The following is a 14,828-nucleotide window of genomic DNA, read 5'->3' as shown; positions in this document are numbered from 1 at the left end:
TTAACTCATCATCGGTATTAAAGACACCTGTCCACAACTACAGTCAGTCACAGTCCAAACTCCACTATGGCCAAGACCAAAGAGCAGTCGAAGGACACCAGAGACAAAATTGTAGACCTGCACCAGGCTGGGAAGACTGAATCTGCAATAGGTAAAACGCTTGGTGTAAAGAAATCAACTGTGGGAGCAATTATTAGAAAATGGAAGACATACAAGACCACTGATAATCTCACTCGATCTGGGGCTCCATGCAACATCTCACCCCATGGCGTCAAAATGATCACAACAACAGTCAGCAAAAATCCCAGAACCACACGGGGGGACCTAGTGAATGACCTACAGAGAGCTGGGACCACAGTAACAAAGGCTGCTATCAGTAACACAATGTGCCGCCAGGGACTCAAATCCTGCACTGCCAGAAGTGTCCCCCTGCTGAAGTCAGTACACGTCCAGGCCCGTCTGCGGTTCGCTAGAGAGCATTTGGATGATCCAGAAGAGGACTGGGAGAATGTGTTATGGTCAGATGAAACCAAAATAGAACTTTTTGGTAGAAACACAGGTTCTCGTGTTTGGAGGAGAAAGAATACTGAATTGCATCCGAAGAACACCATACCCACTGTGAAGCATGGGGGTGGAAACATCATGCTTTGTTGCTGTTTTTCTGCAAAGGGATCAGGACAACTGATCTATGTAAAGGAAAGAAAAAAATCTTTTTATTGCACAATGTCTATAGTTATGTATCCGTGCGAGTCTTAATAATAAATTTCTGAATTTCTTTTGACAAGATTCAATCATTTAATTAGTGTGGAAAAAAAGATGACTGTGGGACTTTAATTCATGTTCCACGCTTTTAAAGTTACTCTAACCCTCTACTGTTGTCAAACTGTTTTCCATTTCTCTGTTTTTTTTTCTTTTCGATACTCTACTGTATCCTTCCCCCTTTTGTTTCCAGAAATATCATTACCATGTTATCAACCGGCGAGGGCATCCTGACACAGAAAGATGGAGTCATTCCAGATGGTTTGCAAGAAGTATTTGCCACCAATCTCTTTGGCCACTTCCTCCTTGTGAGTTTGTCCGTGGCAGGCTCCAGTGCTAAAATGTTTTGACATTGGTTTTGTGCAGGGGGAGCAACTTTTGAGGTCACTTTACAGAATGAAGGCTACACTGGATATGTCTGATACTTGAGTAACAATACTCATTAAATATTTACAGCTTTACTGCCCTAGATGTAAGGTCACAGGCGGTATATTGTGTAAATTACCTTTTGTATTACCGTAATTTTCAGAGTATAAGCCGGTACTTTTTTCCCTCATTTGAAATCCTGCGGCTTATAGTCCAGTTCAACTTGTTTGTTGACTCTATTTAACAGCGGCATCTTAAGACCGTCATAATTATAACATGACACTATCATGGGCATTCCTGATTTGCTTTGACAGATATTTGTCACTAACTCCATTTATGTCTAGCTTGGATCTTTTACATTCATTCAAATGTGAGATAATTTGACAGATGACGCTAAATTACATCTGCTATAAGCATTCATTAATGCTCATGACTCTGTCATGCCATAATTATGATTGTCTTATCAGTCTTATGGCGCCACTGTTAAATAAAGAGTTACCAAATACCATAACTAGCAATTAATGAAAGAACTGGAACAGTAACTGAAGAGATAATTAGCACAGGACATGATTTGTGAGTGTTATTTAGGTCTGTATCGCTGCAATGCATGCTAGGAGGCAACTGTAAAAAGTGTTGACAGCAGGTGGCAGAAGAGATTGACTGTCTCCCCCTGGGAGCAGTGATGGCCATATGAAGCTTCTTGAAGCAATGAAGCTTTGCAGCCAATTTTTCAAAGCTTCATGGTGGTTCATTTGGTCTTTTGACAGTCTTAAGGCGCCACTGTCAAATAAAGTGTTTCCAAATACCATAACTAGCAATTAATAAAACAACTGGAACAGTAATTGAAGAAATAATTTCTGATTGTTATTTATGTCTATAGCGCTGCAATGCATGCTAGGAGGCATGTTGGACGACAACAGTGTTGACAGCAGGTGGCAGCGGAGATTGACTGTCTCCCCCAAGGGAGCAGTGATGACCAAATGAAGTTTCTTGAAGCACTGACTGTTGAGAACGGCAAGCCGTTGATGTGGATCCCAAACACAGACCAGAAGATCAGGTAGAGTGAATGCTTGTATTTAATAAGTACAACAAAGGGAGCATGCTGGAAAACGCGAGTGCAACAAATTACAACTAAGAGAGCACGCCGGAAAACGCGAGTGTAACAAATTACAACTAAGAGAGCACGCAAGAAAGGCGCGAATATAACGGAGTACAAAATCCTAACTACAAAGTCCAAAAGAGCACAAACGCAAAAATGATCAAACCAGACCACGACCGTAGAATGTCGGGAAGCACGAAGAACGACGATGAGAACACAGCGGTAAGCAAGGCAGGTAGCAAGCAATAGTCCGACACTAGCAGATGGTGACAGGCTTCCTTAAATATTGAGCTTTCCCAATCAAGCACAGGTGTGTTGTGTTACCCCGCCAGTCTGGCTCAATCAGGAGCTGAATAAAGAAAAAAGAGCTGAGAACACACAAACATGACATTGACGCTTTGCAACCAATTGGTTCAAAGCTTCATGGTGGTTCATGTGGTCTTATGACAGTCTTATGACGCTGCTGTCAAATAGTGTTTCCCGGTTAATATCTTTTGGTGTAAATATCCCATAATACAGTGAGTACAGCTGCGGTATATATTCCAGTGCGGCTTATCAATGAACAAATGCCGTTTTCGTGTCAAATTATGTGGGTGGCGGCTTATAGTCAGGTGTGCCTTATAGTGTGAAAATGACTGTATATACATTGAGAGCAATTTTAAAAAATGTGTCTTTACCGTATTTTTTCGGACTGTAAGTCCTAGTTTTTTTTCATAGTTTGGCTGGGGGTGCGACTTATACTCTAAAGCGACTTATGTGTGAAATTATTAACACATAATTATATGATTTTACATGTTCTTTTGGTGTTTTGGAGTGACACTGATGGTTTGGTAAATTTGTTAGCATGTTCTTTATGCTGTAGTTATCTAAATAACTCTTAATAGCTATGTTACGTTAACATACTGGCCACGTTCGCATTTCGATGTTCATGCATCATGTAACATTATCATCCATACACTTATTCAGCATGTTGTTCTCTATTATATTTTTGTTTTAAATTGCCTTTCAAGATGACATATCTGTTCTATGTGTTGGATTTTATCAAGTACATTTCCCCCAAAAATACGACTTATACTCCGGTGCGACTTATATATGTTTTTTTCCTCTTCGTTTGGCATTTTATGGCTGGTGCGACTTATACTCAGGTGCCACTTATAGTCCGATAAATACGGTATATGTATCTTAACACTTTCATGCACGAATTTAGATTTTTTTCGGGACAATATTTTGCGGCCACTGTATTATTGTTGCCCTAATGTATTTTGTGATGGGCATTAAAAACAAACAAAAATAATGATAATAAATTGAAGAATCCATTTTGGGGAAAAAGTACTCTTAAAAATAATTATGATAATAAAATAAAAGTGATTAATTAAAAAAAACACAAATGTAAAAAAGCCATGAGTAATAAAAAATAGTATTCTGAATAAGATAGATAAAAAATTTAAAAAAAAAAAAAAAAAAGAAAAGAAAAAAACAATTTAATAAATTGAAAAAGAGGAATAAAGCCATAATGTAAATTCAAATAAGTGTTTTCCGTGTGTATTTTTCCTTGAGAATTTATTTATTTGTTATGTAACCTCACATAGCTTAATTCTTTGACCGACATTAACGGCAATAGACGTCCAGTCCATTTTAACTGGGATGTCGCTTCCAGCTCCTCCCGGTTAAAATAGATTGGACGTCTATTGCCATCAATAGTGTTTTCGATATGAATTTCCCTCTTTTACCAACTACCACAATACATGCTCTGTGACCTGAGTTGACAGTGGATAAGCTAATGGTAACTTTTGAACAGATGTCCACTACGACTTCAACCACTTATCGATTAAAATCAATTAATAAATTAGTTGCCAACTAATTTGATAACCGTTTGGGTGCTTGTTTATGTGTAATGTGAGGCTGCGCGCGTGCCAATGATTACAGCAAGAGAGAGCGAGTTCCCTGCTACACTCCGGTTGTATTGCTGAATCAATAATACGAAATGTAGAGAGTTAGCCGTCTTTTGTGTTGCTAGATCCAGTTTGCTTAAGTCAAAGGTGAGTAAATGAAGCCAATTGTGTTGTTTGTATTCTTTCTCGATGAGACGTTAGTACTTAGCATGGAGCGCTAAGCTTGTTAGCAATTATGCTAATCAGTGTCTGAGTTATTGTTAGATAGTAAAGTTGTCTCATTTCTTTTTGTAACAAAACCAAACACATAAACCCATTCCTATAACAACTTTCAACACAAACTCCCATTCAAACTGTAAATTGTCATACAAGAGAGTGTGCTTTGAAATTGGATTTGGATGTTATTTATGAACATCTGTTTGATAAAGAAAACAGATTCATTACAGTCTGCCTCCTCCTTATAGGATTTTGTTGTTTAGTTTGTTTAAAGAAAATAAATGAGTCATTGACACAAGTTATATCAGCGCTATCAGAAAAAAAAACTTAAATCAGTAGCACTTTTAATTTTTTTTAATTTGAATGAGCAGGACTTTGGGCTGATTTGTGTACTGAGAAATTATTTTTATGTTTCATAATCAAAACCTATATTAGATAAGATAAGAAGAAGACCTTTATTGATCCCACCATGGGGAAATTCTCGGTGTTACAGCAGCAAAGATATAGGTAGCTCAGAGGACAGCATGATGTGGCCGTTAATGTATAACATTAGCAGTCAACATTCGAAAACACATTAATAGTTTGTACATAGTACAGAGGGGGAAAAAAACTTTGACAAGTTTTATGTACTTAAAACAGTACAGTTGTACGCTACAATTAAGTCAGGAAGCTGTAGTAAAATATTATTTTTAAAGGGAATAGTCATCCATTTTTTCTTCCTTGTTACAACAAGCCTAAAACAACTTCAAGTTAAATAGTGAAGGTAATTGGAACAAAAGGGACGTTTAGCTAATCGAATAATCGTTGAATTGTATGATTAATCAATTCTTAAAATACTCGTTACTTGCAGCGGTAATGTCCACTGTCCCAGAAAGGATTAAAGAAGCCTTTTTCTCCCGAAAATCATGTGAATGCACATTTCTTTTCAGATCAGAGAACTCGAACCGCTTCTCTGCCAAGCCGGCCAGACGTCGAAGCTCATCTGGACCTCCTCCAGTAACGCTCACCGCTCAGCTTTTATCCTGGAAGACGTACAGCACGGCGGTGGACGCGAGCCTTACAGCTCGTCCAAGTATGCCTCCAACCTGCTTAGCCTGGCCCTCAACTACAACAGGCAGGTTGGTCAGTAATAGTACTTGAAAAAGACAGTCTTACTAATTAAGAGCTTTCTAAACAGTCACAAATGCAGTCATGTCAAGTTTACATGTGCGCCTTCTAATGGCATGTGAACACGTCAGCTGAAATGGTTGTGCTTTCCAGGGCTTGTACTCTTCTGTGATTTGTCCTGGCTTTGTGATGACCAACCTGACCTTTGGCATCCTGCCTGCCTTTCCAGCATTCCTCTGGACGTTGCTTATGCCTCTCTTATGGCTGGTGAGTGATGTGTGAAGAATGTAACAACCCAGCTGATGTCATTTATTTCAAAGCAGTGTTTTTTTTTAATCAGATAAGAGTGTTCACCAACACGTTTACATTGACACCCTACAATGGAACTGAAGCACTGATGAGCGAAAGTGACTTTTCACATGGGAAAACAGACACTTTAGGACAATTTTTTTTGTGTCTCTATTTTTGCACTTTTGGCTTTTTAAGCAAAATCCTGCAAGATTGGAACCAAAGGCTAAATACCACAGTTAACATCTGTCCTCGGACATAATTACACACAGCCACGGCAGGTATGACCAGTGAGTCTTTGCAATTGGACTGAGCAAGACTAGTTGAAATGACGTAGCGTCTCCTTCGCAGATGGATGTCGACTTGGACACATCTGAGGCGCTCTATGAGCATCTGCTGCAACTGGAACGTGAAGTCAGGAGGAAACAAACCACATCTTAACGCAGTGATTGTCATTGACACCGATAGACCTCCAATCCATATCTATTGTTGTCAATGGCAGTGAGGATGTGTTAAGAGTAATGCGCATGTGGTGTAGACTAATATCTGTCGAGATTAATCACTTCAATAATACTATTATGTAGTGTTGGGCGATATGGAAATAATGTTTCATCACGATATGGACCATTTTATAACATAACGATGTATCAAAGTATAGTATGTTGCTGCTTGAATTTCAAGCATGCCTTGCTGTGGAATTTTATTAAAAAGTTATTAATAATTATTCTTTACCATGTAGTTGTAGCAATGTGTGATCACAACCTTATAATTTTATGAGGTTAATAGGTTTATGCACCATGTTCGTTTTGTGTAATTTATCACACTCCTGATTTGCTGGTATCGGGACTTCTAGTGGCCATTATGCATATTAATTTCAGAAATAGGCTTGAATCTTCGGTAGTACCATTTACATTTATCATATCGTATTAAAATTGATGTATGATATGCAAGGGCGTATGTTTGCGTAGGAACTTTTCAGGATGCTCAAATTGTCCCCACCAACTTAAGCAACCTTATTTGCATTATATAATGACAGCAGTTTTATAGGTCATTTAGACTGTCTTTTCATATGTTGTATAGATGGAATTGACCCTACTATTATTAAGTGAATTATTGTCATTATGTTCTGACTTGCATTTAGCCCTTTTTCTTGTTGAATGTGCTGGTCCATTTTTCCCCCCTCAAACGCACGTTTGATTGGCCGATGATTAGACCCCCCACCGCCCTTAACCCTTCCACCGAGTCCCAACATAAACGCACAGACACAACCTGACAGAAATACATGTCTACATGCCGTCTCCTCCGCCCACTTCAAAGAGGAGGGATATGAGAAGTCCTTTTCGGCCACAACCAGCAGCTGCAGCCACTGTAAGTAATGTAAAAAGACGTCAATGTTGTGGACGGTGGGAACATGCCACTAATTTTGCTACTGACAGTTCGACCTGCAGCAGAGTTGCACGTGACGTTGGTAAAGCGACAAGAAACTCTAGCGCGAGGACGTAAACATATGAGGAGAACGGAGAAGTTTTTTCAACATGGCTAGAGCGAGACAGACTGCTGGTTTTAGCGACTCAATGTGTTTTTGGTCATTTAAACTGAATTTATCGTGGGTAGGAACATATTCTCGGCTCTCCTGTTCATCTGTGTTGTTGTGGAGACGACTTCAGACGCGCAAGAGTGACGTTGCTTGTTAAGAACACGTCACGCAAATAAACGAAACTGATTACACGAACGATTTCGTTCGGGCTCGAGAGGCAAATAAGGAGCTGGATCCCAGACTCTATAGCTGGAACAGCAGTGAGTCTGGAGTTCCAGGCTACAAAAACACACCTTAAAACAAGTTAAATTCCCTTGCTTTCAGTGTAAATCTACCAGAAATAAGTAATATTATCTGCCTGTGCTTCAAGTAAATTTTACACAGATTTCTTGAAAAAGAAAAATAGCTAGCTGAAAGTAAGATTGACAGACTTACAGTAATTATGGTCTTATTTTAAATTTGCAGTGTGTTTTCTACTGTTATCATTAAACGAACTGTGAGAAACTCTGCTGGAAACTATAGTACTGCTTGTCATTTTCCCTCCAAAATGTCATGTGACTCGTTACAGGAGTGCTGTCAGCATTGCTACAGAGAATGAAGAGGTGGTGCTCAGACCACACGCCGCACTCTACATCAAATTGGTGTGCATGGATGTCACCTCACGAGGAAGCCTCTTCTGAAGACAGTACACAAGAAAACCCACCCATCTCATCAGACCATAGGACATGGTTCCAGTAATCCATGTGCTTTGTTGACATATCGTCAGCAAACTGTTTGCAGGCTTTCTTGTGTACCGTCTTCAGAAGAGGCTTCCTCCTGAGGTGACAGCCATGCACACCAATTTGATGTAGAGTGTGGCATATGGTCTGAGCACTAACAGGCTGACCCCCCACCTCTTCAATCTCCGCAGCAATGCTGACAGCACTCCTGTAACGAGTCACATGACATTTTGGAGGGGAAATGATGAGCAGTATTCAATTTGGATATTTTGGGATGTACGTAGTTTCTAAGGGGTGTACTCACTTTTGTTGCCAGGGGTTTAGATATTAATAGCTATATTTTGAGGGGAAAATACATTAACTCTATTATATAAGCTGCACACAGACTGCTTTTCATTGTGTCAAACGGTAATTTTGTCAGTGTTGTCCCATGAAAATATATACTTAAATATCTAAGGCATGAAAATCTCTCACCTTTCGGCGAAATTCGCCATTTTGAAGTCAAAAAGGGCGACCTACGTGAATTGCGTAGATCCGAGGAGAAATTCTTTTTGGGGGGGGGGGGGGGGGTTTATTTAATTATTATTATTATTATCATCATGTGATTAACTTAGTACGTAAACTGAGCACTTAAGAAATCCAGTCAGCAAATCCTTCTAGATGCTTCACTGACGAGAACCAATCATCGGCCCAAACTGCGTTCCATTATTCCAATCGCGCGCACTCTTTACGTGTACATGGAGTGCTTGGAGAGCCTTTGGTTGCATTGCAAATCCAGAGCGGGGCAGATCAAAGCGCAGCATACACACTTGGCTGTATTTGCCAGCAGATTGAATTTGGTGAGTAATGCTTTCAATCGTTTTCATATTTTGCGATATAATAAAGTTACTGCTATTCGTTGCAGCTTGCGTTGAACACTGCCAGAGCTAGCCAAATCTCCCGTGAAAAAATAGCTCCCGTTAAATTGGCGTCAAGCTCGTGTATTTAGCGGTAATATTAACGAAGAAACGCACTGTTGAGTCAAATTAAGCGGCATGCTCTCAGATGGAGTGGTGCGCCTCGCATCGCTCCCGTCGTCCGCCAGACACGTTATTTTCGGCTGGGACTTGAGCTGACGGCCGGTGTCGGCACAACACCGGCCCGACGAGTGGTGGGAATGCCTCTGGCTTCTTAAAGCTTTTCAGAAATACAGGGATCCCTCGTTTTTCGCGGTTAATGGGGACCAGAACCCGCCGCAATAAGTGAAAACCGCGAAGTAGCGCCCCCCCCCCCCCCATTTTTTTGTGCGTGTTCAATGTATTTATTCAGATTTTACATTGGAAAAAAGATACATATATATAAGACATGTTTTTTCACTTTTTTCACCAAAGTATCATTTATAAATGGGTTTCAAGCACTTCAAAATGTAAGAATTAAGATAAGTTTTAAACATGTTACTGGCCCACCGAATTATTTTTTTAAACAAGAATAAAGTTGTAAGAAAATGCTTGGCTTTATTAAATGTTTCATAGTGAGTCTACTCAAACCCTCTCAGGCTTTGTTAAACGGTGATTGACACATGTGCAAAGTTTTTCTTTTTATATATATATTTTTGTTTGAAGCAACTTATTTGATTGAATAATAAAGACACAAATGTCCTAGCCAAAATGTGGCCCAAACGCAAAACAACATTACTTCAATGGAAAAATTTGTTTCAGTCAAGAAAAATAGTTTTCAAATGCTTTTTTTTGTCTCAAATTTATTTTTGCAATCAAAAACAATTTTTTTTGTTGAAGTGACTTTTTGGGGATTAAAAGTATATCCTGTATTTTGATTGAAGCAACTTTGTTTTTTGATAGAAGTAACTTTGTTTTTTGATTGAATAACAAAAACACAAATCTACCTCCATCGTTATTGAGAGAGAAAGAAATTAAGAAAGCTTTCAAACTAAAAGCCACCGGGGAGGCTGTTTTTTTTTTTTTTTTTTTTTTTTTTTTAAATATTTATATTTCATTACATAGACATGCCTCGTAGGGAAATGAGATTGAGGCATAAAAAAAGGAGTTGGATGAGGCTGCTAAAGGCAGTGGATACCTCATCAGCTGGGTGAATAGCAGACCTGGTAAGAACAAGTTTGCAAGGATAGTCGGGTATTAAATACAATTATAAACACAATTACAATGTTATTTTTCTATAAAATTTTATGTCATTGCTTTATTAATCATTAGGTGCTAGAGTTGTTAAGTATGGATAATAATGAAATAATAGTTTTGAGAAAACTGTGCTGTTGGTGGCTCAGTGACCATCTGACGTGGTTTGTTCTCAGATGAACAAGTTGAGGAAGGAAGTTTTGATGCAGAGGTTGAAGGAAGAAAAGAGGCAGACTGACTGAGTCCCAGCTAGAAAGTGTTGATGACAGTTTTGATTTCTATTCACTGTTGCCCCCTCCCAATTAAAGTATGTCACAGTCGCAGCCAATTATTATCTAAAGCTGGTTAAAATTGAAGTTATGTTGTTTTAAGGTGTATTGAATACTTGTTCATGTGCCCCTTTTGATCTACAAGCACCCGCCCCTCCACCGGTCTCTGCACGGCCCTGCTGAAACACAGTATGGGTCGACAGAGCTCAATATTTTGTTGGGGTGTACAGTGTACTGGAACATATTTCCTCCACACCCTTCTCACCTTTTTAACCCCTGACCCATTTTCATGCCTGATATCTGCAGAAATGCGAGGGGTGTACTCACTTTTGTGATACACTGTAGGTTAAGTGGTATCATTTATTATTCTCCTGTCCCCAGCAAAAAGTGTACACGCAGGTTATGCTGCTATAGCGTCCCTACCAATGTGGAGACCAAACCTACGCCTTCGATGATATGATATGACATACTGTACATGAAATATACGTATAAATCATATTGCCGAGCACTAATAACAATACTTTTATGTAGTGCTAGGCAATATGGAAAAATGTTTATTCACAATATGGACCATTTTATAACATGATAACAATGTATAACGGTATAGTATGTTGATGCTTGAATTCCCAACATGCCTTGCGGTCGACTTTTGTAAAAAGTTATTATCACACGTTAGTGGCTTATTCTTTACCATGTAGTTATAGCAAGGTTAATAAGTTTATGTAACATGTTTGTTTTTGTGTGATTTATGACACACCTGGTTTGTCGGCATTCGGAACTCTATTGAGCAATTATGCATATTGATTTCAGAAATACCAGGTTGGAATTTATTTATAACATAGTAATAAAAGTAGAGTTGTCCGATATCATGGAATAGCGGATAACAGAAGACGATAAAAGCATTTTAGAATGATATCTGATAATATCTACATCAGTTTTTCATTATTAGTTTTTGGGCCAATATGTATGTTGCCTTCAAAGTGATTGTAGAAGCCTTCTGCCTTTGTACAAGGGCTGGTCACAGCTTAGCACAGCAGTTATGCTTATTGAGCATTAGTTGTCGCTAAACTAAGATGCTTGGTATTTGTAATGTGAGCAGATCATTTGCATTCATGTTGCAAAAATTAAATGAACAATAAATTATTTAAAAATGTTAAGTCCACGACCGCAGATATCAGTATCGGTTTGATATTAGCCTTGGATTTTTGGAGTGAAGAATATCAGGATATCGGTTAAAAACCCATTATCGGACAACTCTAAGAATGTTGTTAAATGGAATTCATGAGATATGAAATATACAGTATATTTCCAATCACTACTTTTCTGACATCAATTACCGATACTACTTTCCTATTTGCTAGGTTTTTGTCACTATCATGTCATCCTTCCAAGGTATGTAATTCACATTTGTTGGGGAGGTAAATATTATTGTGTCGTATGAATGGTTAATAAACTTAATACTATGCACAGGTTTTCTGTACTTGCTATTCTCCAGTAGCTTTCAATTGTTATTTCTTGTTTGAAAATGTCTCTCCATTGCATAGCCAGAAATACATTATTGATAAATAATAAATACTATTAAGTCTTGGAATGTCTTTCTGTGTGTATTCTTCTCACCTTGTTCTCTTAAAAGTCCTTGGTCAAGCTAAATGTCAAGAATAACATGTTTCTATTCCTTCCTCAAAAATGCCAGAACACATGCGGTTGTCAAATCCGTATCCCTCAGGAGAGAAGTCGTCAGTCTCCCATTCAAGGCTCTCGGTATCGCCCCCAAAGCGTACGTAGGTGCTGCGAGTGAGTTCGTCCGCGGAGTCGCTCGTCGCTGGCGGTTGTGACCCGGCATTCTGGCTCTGGTGCTCCACTATACCACTCACTTTGGGGTTGGAAAAAGCCCACACCATGCCACAGAAATACAGGAAGAAAGTCCCCATGACCAAAATCATGAGAGCATAGGACTCCATCATGGCCTTGGTGACAACAGATGGCATGTCTGGATGCTGGCTGGGCTGCTGTGCTGTGTTCAGGTGATGCTGAATGAGGCGTGTGTCTCTGTGGGCTGGACCAATATTCCCTCAGTCTGTCAATGCTGATCAGCTCAACTAAACTTGATATTAGAAACGGCTGTAAGCATAATGCAGCACAGCTGTGCACTAAGGAAAATAATGAAGGTTCATTTATTACTAGAGATGTTCGGATAGATTTTTTTTTCTACTTTGAATCAGATTTTTTTGAGATATGTTGTAAATGTTATTTTTCCATTAACACGCCCCCTGCTGCTACATCCTCAAAAATGGCTCTTTTTACAGATATTGCACTCTTTTACTAATCTTTGGTTTCTAAAAAGAAGTCCTTCAGAGTTGACATGATTACCCAGTGGTTTGATTCAGAGGTTGAAAAGGATGACGATGCTGAAAACACATGTGAATACTTGTTCGGCTCCCATCTTGTAACCTGATAAAGTTTTTTTCCACAAGATATTTGGAAATTGGAACCTCAACATGAATATAATGTTAAAAGAAATAAAATGAAAAATAAATAGCTGAAATATTTGACATAAAATTGAAATAAATAGAACTTACAGACTAAACCCACAGCCACAGCTCAAGTTGCTAAACATTTGAACAAAAATAATTATTGTCCATATAAAAAGTAAAAACACTTCTTAAAAATACATATATAATTATATATATATAGTATATCAGAGGCACTTCACTGACTTTAAAGTTACATTTCAACATTGTTAGAGACGTGCTCATTTTCTGCATTTCTCTCTCATTCCAAGTTATGATGTGGTAATAAGAGTATGTTCACCTTTTCTGGGTTAATATACCATTACTATAACTATTAATATTAATGAGTTGAATATTAATGGAGAGTAAGCACAAGAGACAGCGAGTTCGTATGACTTGTATTATTTACACATTACGCACACACCCTCAACACAAAGTCGCCAGAGAAAAAAACACCACATGCTGTATTATGAAAATGTTATTTTGAACGGATGTTTACAATGGCGGAAGACTTTACAAAAGCACGCTAATAGGGAGGAAACTAGTTAGCGGTCTTGGCACGTTAACTAGTCACGTTAACAGCCTCGTTAACAAGCTCTACATTATAGTATTTGTTTTACCATCGCTAGACACAAGAAACACGCTGAGGTGAACTCTTGTAGCTGGTGGGAAACGTTCATGACAGCGTTTACTTACCTTAAATTTTATGTAAAGTGACAGATGATGGTCACGTAAATGTGAAATCATGTTGGAGGTGTTGCCTGCACATCGGCTCACAGTCTAAGGGGCAGCAGTCTGTTTCTTTTCGGTAGCCGAAATACTCCCATTCTAGACTAGACTTTTTTGAGGGTTTTTTGAAAAAGCTCAGGTGTAGTTTTGACATCGACAGAATCGTCACCGATTCTGTTCATAATTTTTATGGACAGAATTTCTAGGCGCAACCGAAGCGTTGAGGGTGTCCGGTTTGGTGGCCTCAGCATTGCATCTCTGCTTTTTACAGATGATGTGGTGCTGTTGGCTTCATCAAGCCGTGACCTCCAACTCTCACTGGGGCGGTTCGCAGCCGAGTGTGAAGTGGTTGGGATGAAAATTAGCACCTCCAAATCTGAGGCCATGGTCCTCAGCCGGAAAAGGGTGGCATGCCCTCTCCAGGTCGGGGATGAGATCCTGCCCCCAAGTGGAGGAGTTGGGGTCTTGTTCACGAGTGAGGGTAGGAGGGAGTGGGAGATTGACACGTGGATCAGTGCAGCGTCTGCAGTGATGCGGACTTTGCACCGATCTGTTGTGAAGAAGGAGCTGAGCCAAAAGGCAAAGCTCTCGATTTACCGGTCGATCTACGTTCCTACCCTCACCTATGCTCACGAGCTGTGGGTCGTGACCGAAAGAACAAGATCCCGGATACAAGCGGCCGAAATGAGTTTCCTCCGCAGGGTGTCTGGGCTCTCTCTTAGAGATAGGGTGAGGAGCCCGGTTATCCGGGAGGGGCATGGTGTCAAGCCACTACTCCTCCGCGTTGAGAGGAGCCAGTTGAGGTGGCTCGGGCATCTGGTTCGAATGCCTCCTGGACGCCTCCCTGGAGAGGTTCCGGGCATGTCCCACCGGCGGGAGGCCCCGGGGTCGACTCAGGACACGCTGGAGAGACAATGTCGCTCGGCTGACCTAGGAACGCCTTGGAATGCCGCTGGAGGAGCTGGCTGAAGTGGCTGGGGAGAGAGAAGTCTGGGCTTCCCTGCTAAAGCTGCTGCCCCCGTGACCCGAACCTGGACTAAGCGTAAGATAATGGATGGATGGATGGATGGATGGATGGATGGATTCATTACCTCAATACTATTCATCATTCACACAGCTGCTGGACATCCAAATGCCGTTCAATCCATCTGCAGGCAACAGGGAGATCAAGATTTTATGACACTGTGTGGTGGTCCTCATGGGAAACG

The 14,828-nt window shown here is 39.9% G+C and overlaps 1 pseudogene; it reads left to right on the top strand.

The window, feature by feature from the left end:
- Window positions 1-723: 723 nt before the first annotated feature.
- LOC130918398 (3-keto-steroid reductase/17-beta-hydroxysteroid dehydrogenase 7-like) lies at window positions 724-6,168 on the top strand (annotated as a pseudogene).
- Window positions 6,169-14,828: the final 8,660 nt, after the last annotated feature.

The sequence above is a fragment of the Corythoichthys intestinalis genome, chromosome 7, assembly GCF_030265065.1.
Source record: "Corythoichthys intestinalis isolate RoL2023-P3 chromosome 7, ASM3026506v1, whole genome shotgun sequence".
Classification (NCBI taxonomy): domain Eukaryota; kingdom Metazoa; phylum Chordata; class Actinopteri; order Syngnathiformes; family Syngnathidae; genus Corythoichthys; species Corythoichthys intestinalis.
This window is presented reverse-complemented; position numbering and strand designations above follow the sequence as displayed.